We start from the raw sequence: 12,904 nt of genomic DNA on the forward strand, positions 1-12,904 counted from the left end.
AACTCCTTCTTAAACACTTGAGGACACATGCCCTCGCTGCACTGGGAATAACCAAGAAGAAGAAAAAAGTGTCTAGATTTGAAAGGCCACCTGGCTTTAGTCATCAGATAGCTCTCATTCCACACAACACCTCCTAACATCCCCCCCTCCCTATGTGTTCAACTACTCACCCGCCAGTCTGCTGAATCTTGGAGGGGTCCCGCTGCAAACAAGTTCTTTAAATCCTTGCCCCGAACTTGCTGCACCAAATCCAGAAAGAAGCACAAACAAGAGATGTAGTCTTTCTTTCTCCCCTTTCTCTTTCTTTGCCCTAGTGTGTTTTTAAATGAATTAAACCCCCTTTGGCCACACAGGAGGAGCTGAGTCGAGCACTTGTTTCAACAAAAGACGGCTTCACCTCGCCCCAAGGTCCGAAAGCAACGAGGCGAGCCGGGTTGAGTTCGGCGGTACCTCCCACTGGTCCCAAGTGCTCCTACTCCGGTCTTCCTCTTGTTCTTGTTCCTGTCGCCGTTTCATCGACGACGGGTTGCTGGTTGTTTGGAGGGCATATGAGAGGGAAGCAGCGAGCGAGCTGTTTGAGGGATCCGCTTCCTTTTTTCCACACTCACTCACACACATAGCACCCTCCTCCTCCTCTCTTCCATATGCGCGCGCACGCACACGCACGCATACGCCATATCACCCAGCTAAGCCGTTCAACAGACGCATCCACATGGCTGACCTCGTCTTAACGCACAATCGCTTCCCAACTCTACTGAAGACGCTAGAAAAAAAGCGAAACTAAAACGTTGAAGGGATTTTACCTAATTAGCAAGGGTACGATGCTGGTTTTGTTTGTGTTTTGATTGATGGCGCGCGGGGGGCGTTCTGGGCATGCGCGTTAACACAACCAGGAAGTATGTATGGTGGCCGATTTGTATGTAGGGGTAAACATGACACTGTTAAACATAATAAAATGTAATAACAATATAGTTGTTCCGCAATTGGGAAATTTCAGTTTCACAGCAGAGAAGTGGACAGGTGCCGTATACAATGTGTCAAAAAAATATATATATATATATGCATATGTACACCAGGGCGCAAAAAATGAGCAGCAGCAGTGTATGCAACTGTACACACACACACACACATACATACATATATATATATATACATATACATATATATATATATATATATATATATATATATATATATATATATATACATATACATACATATATACATACATATATATACATATATATATATATCCACATATTAATCATATATGCAAGTGTGAATGGAAAATGTACATGACTAAATAAAGACATTTTTGACAAAGGAGACACAAACGTGTCATCTGCTCTGCTTCAGTTAAATACTGTAAATGAACCATCACTTTTAATAAGAGAAATCAATAGAAGGACTTCAAAATAATACACAAAGCCAATACCCACGGCAACCTTGCTCAAATAAAGACGTGTCATGTAATTAATGCGATCGCGCCACCGTGCGCGATACACAGAGCAGAGGACAAATTGTAAACATTTGATCATGTAGAGAGAGAAATGACATGCTATCATGCTATCACATGCTAAAATACGACTATTTAGTTTGTTTAATAAAATGACAATGCATCAACACATTCAATAGGAAGACAGAATTTTGATCATAGATCTGATTAACAGATCTCATCAACTGTGTTTGTAAGAAATTTACGTCGTTAAGAGATTTTCTCAACACAAGGTATAAGCAGTTGAGTGAATACACTTGCACTAATTGTAACATTGACCATCAGCAGTTGATTGACAACTATACTCTACATCGAGTAAATAATAGACAGTAATGTAGATATTACTGAAAGCAACGGGAAGGAAGAACTGCACTATACAATATAACGAGAGCCATTGTTAGATTAGTTACAATAATAGACAAAAAAAAAAGACAATACTGGTCTCTCTTCCCGTCATTGCATTAGCAGCATCTTTCAATGTGAGACTGGTGTAAAAACATGAAGACATTCAGTACATCTGGTGGAAAGATACAAGCAAATTAATGCTGCTCAGGCTTTGAGAACTCATTTGCATTTCTGGATAATGAATTAATTAGTTACCCCGCCCATTTACAAAAAGAAGCATGATTGGTCCATACTATATTACCAGCGGGTTCCATTTTAACGGTTAGCAAGCATGTCACATCAAATGTATTACCGTTAATTTTAAAAGTCCTTTAGTGCAAAATGTTACAATTTGCTTTGTCTTCAAAAACAGCTCTATCAGCCCCTCCCCATTTGGTGCTAAAACAGCAGGGAAACAACAAAGGGCTGCATTAAGTTATGAAATAACTGCACTATTTCCATTTCATTGAGCAGGAGAGTTGACACATTTTCATTGTCTTAAACACGATATTGGATCACTGTCAGAATCCAATTAACCAAAGCAAATAGTCAGCGCATTGGGCTCTTTTTGCACGGAAGCCAAACAGGAGCAGCAGAGACAGGCAGTGGGGATCAATAGAAATTGAGTAGAGGGTGGTGTGCAGTGGGAGAAGTAGGGGTCCTTCATTGTCCTACAAACCATGTTGGCTGTCTCCTTTTCAATAGAGGCGGGGGGTGGAGGGGGCTTGGTCTTCCAGCACCGGAGGCAACAGCTCACTGTGCTAATAAGTCGTACTTCCCCTCTACATATACCAATTCAACACACACTGCTCCACCCCTTAATCACAGTATACTGCATTGAACATGATGGCTGTCAAATGTACAATTAAACCAGCCTGTCTAGTGTTACTGCATTCAAATGAATTGCATCAATTTTCCATGGATAAATGCTTTTCTCACTAGAATGGCTCTCAAGCAGAGGATTCCAACAAGACCAGACTATTTGGATATCCACGTCATATACGCTATATTATTAATTATTATTATTATTATTATATTAATTTTGTCAATGGAATCTTCAAAGGTTTGCTGAGAAATTAAGCAACATGTAAAATAAAACATCACATTTAAACAAATAAAATACACACAGCGGCAGCACTACACAGGCTAATCTAAAAGGCTGCTAAATAACACTGGGTGGTATTGCTGCTATCTAGAAGCGGATCGTTAGGTGGGGCGCTGGTGAAAGGAAGGAGCGGCGTAAGCCTCTGTGAGGGGCTGTGCAAAGGAAAGCTGGATCGGCTGGTGGGCGCCAGCTCCCCTCCCCTGGCAGATGTGATCCCATTATCGAGCCGACGAGAACTCCACCTCCAGGATTTCACAGCTCCTCTGTTTATCACATGGCTCTGTCAAGTTGGGCACCATTAACCGATAATGAAAGGAGACAACCGGTGCAGTTACAAGTGAAGCACTACGCATTCTACAGGCCTAAGCATGTATCTGTGAAGCTGACTGTGCCTATTCACTTCTGTTCAGTGTTCAAACAGTCCATTACAATCCCTGATGAGTACCCACTCCTACAAATATGCTACATTCAAAACAAACAGCCAAAAACAGTAAGCTGGTGCATCAGTCCTTTTCAGAAATCTCAAATGATTTCCCCCAAACAGTATTAAGCACAAAAAAGCCAGAAAGAGCACATGTGAGTATTATATTCAAATATGTTCAACCACACCAAATCTAATTAGTGCACATGTTCAACAAAAGCAATCACCAGTCTGCTACTTAATCAAAAGGCCAAAATGCATCCCTTTCCCTCCTCACTCACACTACTCCATTTATGCTTTACAGAATTCTGTTGCCACTTATGCTCATTAAAATTGAATACTTAACTAAAGCTGTGGCTGACACGCTCAAACACACACACACACACACACACACACACACAGAGTGTTTGCTTTAGCCTGATTTCTTCACACAGCAACGCACTCAAGGCAAAGCAAGACCTCAGCAACTCAAATAAGTGAGCCAGTAGCTGAAACAAGAGTTAAAAAACACACACATGCACACATGGATGAGTGAGCCAAGCTTGGGAGAAGCCTCAGAGGCCCTGGCCTCTTAAGTACTCCTATCTTGTAACTTCATTTAATACATTCACCAGGGATGAGCCAACAAGTTGAAGAGGGCGGAAAAAAGAAAAAAAAATGGAGTAAAGGAAACAGACTTGCAAACGGAGAGGAAGGTTTGCTTCATGACGGAAGGTGGAGGGGGGTAGGGAGCACTCTAACACATGGCTACATCGTTGCTGTGTCACAATGACGCTGGAACCTAATCAAAGAAATAAGCGCCAGATTAAACCTTGAGACAATTTGACCATTCTTAGGCAGGCATCATCTATAGAGTGGCTTGTGCTCATATTAGACATTTGAACAGAGCTTTTCCAGATGGAGCTTTTAGAACACAGACTATCTCCAGCGCACATACTCTATCCATAAAGAACAAAGCCTGTGTGACTGACTGCTGCTTCCTCACTCTGACGGCAAGCGCTGATAGCTCCATTCTTTCCTCGGCTGACAGGAAAGCATTAAAAAAAAATTGAATCGTTCAATGGCCCTTTTAGTCTTTGTGGATTCAAGTGAGCAAACTATACAAGTCGGGGAGGGTTGCAAAGTGAAAATAAGGTCTTACACGACTAATTAAAACATAGATCGCCTTGAGGGGGTTGAGGAAAGAGGAAGCAATAAAAAAAACGCTTTGCAATCTCCTTGCAAAGAAAGTCAAGACAATTACACAACTAAATATGCTTTAATGGATATCGGGGTTTTCAAGGAATACAGAGATGGGGAAAAGGGATCTTTAAGCAGTATCGTATAGAGGAACAAAAGGCTGACTGAAAATCGACATGTCCTTTGGAAAAGCATGCATGAGAGACAGCTTATAATGATGATGATGGAACTTTAATTTATAAGCATTAGCAGAGCAGAGCCAAGGAATGGTATTTCCCTTCAGGCAAATCAGTGCAAGGTCTCGGCTCACACAGATATCTTGTTTACAAAGCTATTCACACTCCCATTTGGCTGCCTTGAAACGCTAAGAAAACTAAAGATACTTGCGGGCTACACATGTATCATATCTTTGCCAAGATGCAGGAGAGAGAGTGAGAGTCAACCGTAAGAGCCATTTATAAGCAAGTCTGATTCCATATGGAGGCTGTTACTGAAAAGACTGGAGGAAAGACTACCTTTTGCCCTAATTCTGGTTTTAATATACAGAATATTACAAAAGTGAGTATATGCCTCGGATTTCAGCAACCATTTTATTATTATATATTCTCAAGGGACAAATGACACTTACTAATAACTTATAAAGTAATATTGTGTCCAAAGTGTCAATATTTAGTGTGAGCACCACTGTTATCTAGCGCTGCCTTAATCCACTTGGGCATGGAATTCACCAGAGCCACACTGGTTGTTAATGGAATCCTCTTCCACTCCTCCATGACGACGTCACTGGTGGAGCTGGTGGATGTTAAGACACCTTGCACTCCTCCACCTTCCGCTTGAGGATGCCGCACAGGTGCTCATTTGGGTTCAGGTCTGGAGACATACTTTAGCAACTCCATCTCCTTCCTTAGCAAGGCACTTGTCATCTTGGAGGTGTGTTTGGGCTCCTCATGTTGGAAAACTACCATGCAGTCCAGTTTCTCAAGGGAGGGGATCATGCTTTACTTCACAATGTCACAGTACATGTTGGAATTCATGCTTCCAAAGGGCCAATCAACCGCAGCTCCCCAGTGCTGGCAGCAATCATGCAGCCCCAGATCATGACACTACCTGGACACAATTATCCTGCTACTTACTTCTGTTGCCAGCTATTAAGACAATAATGGCTGTGTGTTAAGTCATTTTCAGTAGTTATACTATACTTATCTATACTGATATACAAGTTGTACACAGACTACTCTAAAGTACACCCAAGTTTCATTTCTATATTATTGTCCCCTGAGAAGATATACTGCAGTAAAAATGCTTACTGAAATGTGTGTGATGTACTCCTTTTGGTCAGATACCGTACATGCACAGTTACAGTACTTCCATCCTTCCACCACCGACTCAGCAGAAATTGAATGTAGTAGTGCCCTCCATTTTGACTCACGTCATTAACACACAATGAACAGAATTCTTAATAACTAATCAATTAAAAGTAACATAATTTTCTGTGTATAAGCCACAGATGTATAAGCCGCACCACTGAATTTAGAGGGAAAAACAGATTTGTTGTTATACTATAAGCTGCACATACCCACGTCATAAAGTGGCATATTGTGACGCGCGAGTCTGTGAGGACCACTCAGCTCTTTTTTTGACAGGAGCCAACCATGAGCCATGAGTAAACGCACGAGTTTGGTAACCCATTGGAAATTGCTCAATATAACAGTCTGACTCACGGTGTCATCTTACAAACAACATTAAAGTCATCACACAGCAACTACACTCAAACGTTATACCTCAGACATATAGAAACATGTAAAATGAGCTAGTTAGTGCACAGAAAGACGTTACACAGAATGATTTTTTAAACTTTTGCTACAACAGAACACATTATCAGTCGGGTGAAACTAACCTGTTACACAATGGTCTAATCCAAGCTCACGTTCCCTATTAGTGGGTGAACAATCCAACGCTTGGTGAATCCGTGTCAGAATTGAACAGCGTCCTAATTCCGTTGTCTCTCTCTTTCGGTGAGCTGTTTCCTTCAATGGCCGTAGTTCTACGCGAAGCAGCCATGTTCCCTTGCCTTGACAGCCAAATCCATTGCCATCCATCCATCCATCTTCTATGACACTTATTCTCAAATCCATTGCCTTGACTTGAAAGCAGTATCATATCCATTTCTTCATGTGTTTTGTATGATGGAAGCTTGTCACTACCGGATTTGAGTGTGCACAACGCGTCTACATTCCAGTACAGTAGGTGGCGCTATGCACCTAAAGGTTGGTTTGGACCCGCCATAAACAAGAAGAGGAAAAACGTCAGTAGATATGACGTGTACGCCTGTGATGCTACGTACATTATGTAAGGTTTAGGTAGGGTCACTTGTGAAATAGCAGGATATTACCCATTATTTCTTTATTCATGTCCAAGAGAACAACACGGCATTTTATATGTTGTTTTATAATTTATATGTATGATATATTTAATGTAACTGTATTTTTTCATATTTCTGTTCTAATTACATCAGTGGATATGACGCGTATGCCTGTGGCGCTGTGTACATTACTGTAAGTTAGGTTTACGTAGGGTCACTTGTGAAATTGCAGGATATTACCCATTATTTCTGCTGGGTTTATCTTCGGGACTTCATAAGAACCACGATACAGTGGCACATGTGGCCACCTTTGAGTCATCATAGCGCGTGGATTCTCCTGGATCCAGGTACGCCTCTGCTTTTATGTTACATTTCCTTTTTGTTTTCATTCATCATCACAGGCTTTGCAATCTTGGCGGTATATTTATTTTTGTGTTTATTGAATAATTCCAAATCCAACTATGTTTTACATTTGGTTATAGTATAAACTGTGGTTGATGTTGCTCACTCAAGTATGTTCAACGACAGTGACAGGGTTAGCAAACGCAGAGAATGCTGGCTTCTCGGCGTGTTTGGGTTGTTTCCTGAGTTTTTTTTTGTTGTTTTTTTTGCGCCCTTGAGATGGACTGGACTGTCTTAATAATAGCGTTTTCCGAATTACATATTTAAAGAATTAGTCGGAGGTCTGAAGTATAGATTTCATGAGATTAGCACATGACCACACCAAGCACCATGCAAATGTAGTTTTTAGCCACGTATTAGCCGCACCAGTGTAAAAGTGGCAGTGTTCTAAGTTTGAGAAAAAAGTATCTGCTTCTAAACCGGAATTTACGGTACTATTTGGCCCATCCCCAGTCTTTTTACATTTGTTCTTTAAATGGACTGACACTAAGACCCTGATTTTCTACAGACATTCTTCAAGCTCTCACAAGGACTGTCTGTGTCAAACAACACAGTACCTCATTCATTACAATATAAAAGGCACAGTTCAGGGCACCATGGCTGCATGTGTTTTTTTTAAGGAACTGTGTTTCCAAGAGTGCAGGCTGTACTAGTTTATGTGATATCCAAGCTACATGGGCCTGACACTAAACCAGAGGTGGATGGAGATGCTTGATGAAAAAACGTACGGAAGAGTGTGAGCGTAAGTGATCATGAAAGCAACAAAGAGAGAAGGCTTGCAGGCAGCGTGTGATTGCTGTGTGCTTACAAGCTCATCTGCTCTAGCCAGTGATCACATGGCCATCTTTCTCCCATACACTGCCACCCTATGGAAAAAAGGTAAACCTGCAGCTTTGTGTTGATGCTCAGTTGTTCTGAGGCTCAGTTGAAAAACAAAACATAATTCCATACAACAAACAGCATACTGCAATGGCCGACAAGCTGTATTATTGTTTTACCTTCAGTAGCACGTCTTATTATTCCATGCTGGTCACAATTCTAGCTACTGAGTCTGCAATGGAATTTAAAAATGGATAGTGATAAGTAGTATAAGTAAACCAATTGTAGGCCTGAAGATGTTCAAAACATTCAAGCTATTTTCCCTCACTCACATGCTTGCTGGCATGACAAAAAACAGACAGAAGTAATCTGGAAGGCCAGAGCTTGGTCAGCATGTCCACAAAATGTGTTATTCAAAGAGACAGCACAGAGGCAGTGTGTTACCAGATTAGACTATTTTTGTGGGAGCAAACTGGTAAAAAAAAATCTGAGCTGTGTGCAGACAGTTTGGAGATCAGTGCTGAGGTCAAGAGAAGCCACTTAGCTGTGCTTTGGCCTTCCAACCTCTGCAGTGTTCAAAATGAAACGGTCAGCTGTGGGAGTTGGAGTTAAAAAAAAACAAAAAACAACCAAACCTGTCAGCAGCTGTGTGAGTTAAAACAAATCTATTCAATCTTGAGGACTTTATTTACAGCTACAAAATGGATTTAAACGTGAAAGGTGGACAGACCAGAATACATATTGGGTAGGGGTGTCGCGAGATCTCGTCACAGATTCAAACGTGATGATAGTTCTCGTTTACAGAAAAGCCTTCTTGCAAGAACAGGGCAGCCAGAAGCCAATCAGACTGTGAACTATGGCATCACTACTATGAAGGACAATACACGTAATATGGAATTGCAGGCAGGATTGGAACACACACACACACACACACACACACACACACACACACACACACACACACACACACACACACACACACACAACCTTGCAGTCCAACCTACCTCCAACCTTTAAATGGCTTTACTCTCGTATTACCCAATATAGCAGACAGAATAAGAGTGAATAAGCCCTGTAAGATGTAAATGAAACTCCTGCTCCAGCAGTGTCACAGTAACACCGGCATCTCGTGGCCAATGTAGAATACAGTAAGAGATTCACAATTAGAATGCTTCTTCTGCCTTGTATTTGTATTTTAGTCCATTTGGGAAGTTAATTTAGCCATTTTTATGCTAGAAACTCCTTAATTTAGGCCAAGAATAAATACAATTTCCATAACTATAACTATATATATATATACACACACACACACACACACACACACACACACTAATAGGCTCTATTCAACCACGAAACAGTGATCTTTCATTAATTAATGAATTTCTGAAAAACCATGATATGGCGAGGAAGCATTAATAAAACCGCGATATCGCAAGGGACTATTGTATATGACTTCTATAAAAACATGTGATACTAGCGTCTATTTCGGGCTACTTCAGATTTATTCACTACTTCCTGGTTCTGTACTAAGCATGGGAACTGTAGTTCTTTTTACGTGAATGTAAAAATCATCTACTCTACTGCAATCGGTAGTCTATTTTACATGTGTATTTACTAGGGCTGTCAAAGTTACTTTAACGGCACTATTTTCTTTTTTTGACGTGCGATTAACGTGCGCATGTCCTGTTTGACCCTCGGCCCACACCGTAGTTTGAGGTAGTTTGTGGCGGTTGATGTGGAGCCACAAGCGGGAACAAATCTTGAGCAGAAATGGACAAAGAAAAGGATATTTTGACCAGTAAATTTAGCTTCAAAGGCCTGGCAGATGGCTCAACAAGACCAAAGTTATTTGTACCTACTGTTGCTGTGGTTTGAGTTATCACGGATTACGTCACCTGCCCTACTGGAGCAGTGCGGGTATTGTTTTTATTGTCATATACAGTGGTACCTTGGCATACGAGTGAACCAACTAACAAGTGTTTTTTTAGATGCGCGCCGTCTCTCCGCTGATTTTTGCTTTGAACTGCGAGCTAAAATTTGGGTTACGAGATGCTATTTACGGGCTTTCAATGTGACGACCACGACTGAAGTCAAGAATGGCTGTAAATAGCATTGACAGCCATTAGCATTAGCATTAGCACTGAACTATAGCTAGTCATCGGGAACAATTTTCAACACTTCAGTAAAACATACATACATTATAACAATCTGATTTATCTTATTTATTATGTATTGTCTAAAACTATGACAGGAACAATATCAAATTAAAAGGACGGAATGAATACAATAAGGTCATCAAATCTTATCTTTATGCATTCCCACACAGTATCATTTACCAAATATGAGGTTAAAGAAAAGGGGGGGAAAATACAGTATAGTAGTCCATCTGTGCATGGGAGAACGTTACAAGGTTCACGCTTGCATTAAACATTCAAAAATTGAGGGGTTTTTTTAAACTAAAAGTTACTCTACTTTCATCAAATAATACTTACTGTAATAACATTGATAATATTTATGTATTATAATGACTGTTTTAAAAGAGAAATGAAATTACATTGAGTTCAAGGTTTCACCTATGATTTTTTTGAAGCTGCGTTGGTGGGCTGCATGGGAGGGAGGACTGCCACCGCTGCATCTGCATTATTTTTTTTTAAAATAACAAATAGCAATTTTTGTTATTAGTTATTTTTTTATTAACTTATTTAGTAATTTTTAGCAGAACCTGAACCGAGAACATTGCAAAACTCTTAATTTAATAGTAAAGTTGCTGAGAGCACTGCCAATATTGAAACTGCACTTTATTTACAAAGTACATCTCCACTCAGTGTGCTCATTTGTCATTAAATACAGGGGTCATATTTCACCACAGCAATTATAAAAATACTAAGAGACAAAGAAAATATTTTTTGGTGAACAACTCAACATCAGCTGGTGAGCTACTGCTAGCTTACGAGCTACGTTTTGGAGACCCCCGTGGTAGTGTCGCTGCCTAAAGCTGTACAAGCTACGTGTTTCTGATGCACAACTTCAACACACGACTAGTGTTTTGAAGACAAGCGGTAAGTATTTTAATGATAACAAGAGAGCAAGATTGTTAAGTGACACTTTAAAAAGGTAAGTTGTGATGATGATCGATGATTGGCGTATCCCATGAGCGTAATGGTAACGAGTTAGATAGATGCCGCCAGCGAGGCATGTCAACATTAATGCCAGAAAGTGCAATGAGATTGAAACATGAGTGATGACACACGTTGGCGTAGATAGGCTTGGCATGTGACAAGTTGTCAATTGACTACACGTTTTGCAGGCTATTGTTCATTCTGCAGATAATAAAAAACAAAGTGAAAGTCAACACAAGACGTGTCACGTATCTGGTTACTGGTCAAGTTCCAGCAAGGCAGACGAGCAATTCTGTTGCATGTTTATCAAAATAAAGGGCAGTGAAACATTATAATATTTTAAATTGTTTTCAAACTAATTGTGGTCAGTATGTTTGTTTTGGTTTGGTTTAATTTTATTTGAACATGCATAAAGGTTACAATGGAATACATCTCATGAATCATCATTTCACAGTACCACATGTGCGTAAATAATAATCTATATCTGTATCTATATAATATATGTATATGCACATGCATATAATATATTACTTAAATTGTTTTAAAGGTTTAAAAATAACACTATGGTCATGAGCTTTGGGTAGTGACCGAAAGGACAAGATCGCGGGTACAAGCGGCCGAAATGAGTTTTCTCCGTAGGGTGGCTGGACTCTCCCTTAGAGATAAGGTGAGAAGCACCGTCATCCGAAAGAGACTCTGAGTAGAACTGCTACTCCTATGCACTGAGAGGAGCCAGATGAGGTGGCTTGGGCATCTGGTTAGGATGCCTCCCGGATACCTCCCTGGGGAGGTATTCAGGGCAAGTCCGACCGGTAGAAGGCCTCGGGGAAAAGCCAGGACACGTTGGAGAGACTATGTCTCCCAACTGGCCTGGGAACGCCTCGGGATCCGCCGGGAGGAGCTGGACGAAGTGGCTGGGGAGAAGGAAGTCTGGGCTTCCCTGCTTAGGCTGCTGCCCCCGCGACCCGATCTCAAATAAGCGGTAGAAGATGGATGGGGAAAAAAACCCTCATTTTTAAGGTGAGGCAGCTTTTATTTTGTAGTGGCGCCACAATGAATTATATGTAGTGAAAAACCTGGAGTTTGCAATTTTGACTAACTGTTACTTTTATGACAATTGTCCTGCTCAAAGATAAAATGTGTTTTATTTTCATTTGTACATTTCATTAGGAAATGTGCATTGTGGCAAATACTTTTATAATAATCATCGTTTCTGAATGTTCCTGAATAGACTTTTCTACTCACAAACATTTAGAATTTATAACCAGTATCATAAATAAAGAAATGTAACTGACGCTGTAATAAAAAAAACATGTTCGTGAGACATCTCAGTGTGAGAGGTCTCACTTGCTCACATTTATTTGAGATAGTTGTGCATTGAATCATTTACCACAGAGATTTCCCCTATTATAGAGAAAAAGTTTTTGATATCTGCGATTAATTATGAGTTGACTATGGACAAAATGCAATTAATCGCGATTAAATGTTTTCATCCATTGACAGCCCTCGTATTTACATAACTACACATCAACATAAATGATTAGTATGGCTGTCAAAAATAACAGGTTAACGGCGGTAACTAATTTTTTTTGTGTAACTAGCGCATGCACACCTCTCT

The 12,904-nt window shown here is 40.4% G+C and overlaps 1 protein-coding gene across 3 annotated transcripts in view; it reads right to left on the bottom strand.

Annotated features, from left to right (window-relative positions):
* The window catches only part of rerea (arginine-glutamic acid dipeptide (RE) repeats a), a 200,797-nt gene that overhangs the window by 133,506 nt on the left and 54,387 nt on the right, over window positions 1–12,904 (bottom strand). The window contains exon 1 of one of the 3 annotated variants that reach the window (XM_054768122.1): window positions 171–969. The exons of 1 other annotated variant lie outside the window; for it this stretch is intronic. The gene's annotated coding sequence lies outside the window, so the exon portion shown is untranslated. Of the gene's footprint in view, window positions 1–170; window positions 970–12,904 lie in introns of those variants that run through there. One more of the 3 variants, XM_054768138.1, reaches the window with a different exon arrangement.

Source organism: Dunckerocampus dactyliophorus, chromosome 1 (assembly GCF_027744805.1).
Source record: "Dunckerocampus dactyliophorus isolate RoL2022-P2 chromosome 1, RoL_Ddac_1.1, whole genome shotgun sequence".
NCBI classification, from domain to species: domain Eukaryota; kingdom Metazoa; phylum Chordata; class Actinopteri; order Syngnathiformes; family Syngnathidae; genus Dunckerocampus; species Dunckerocampus dactyliophorus.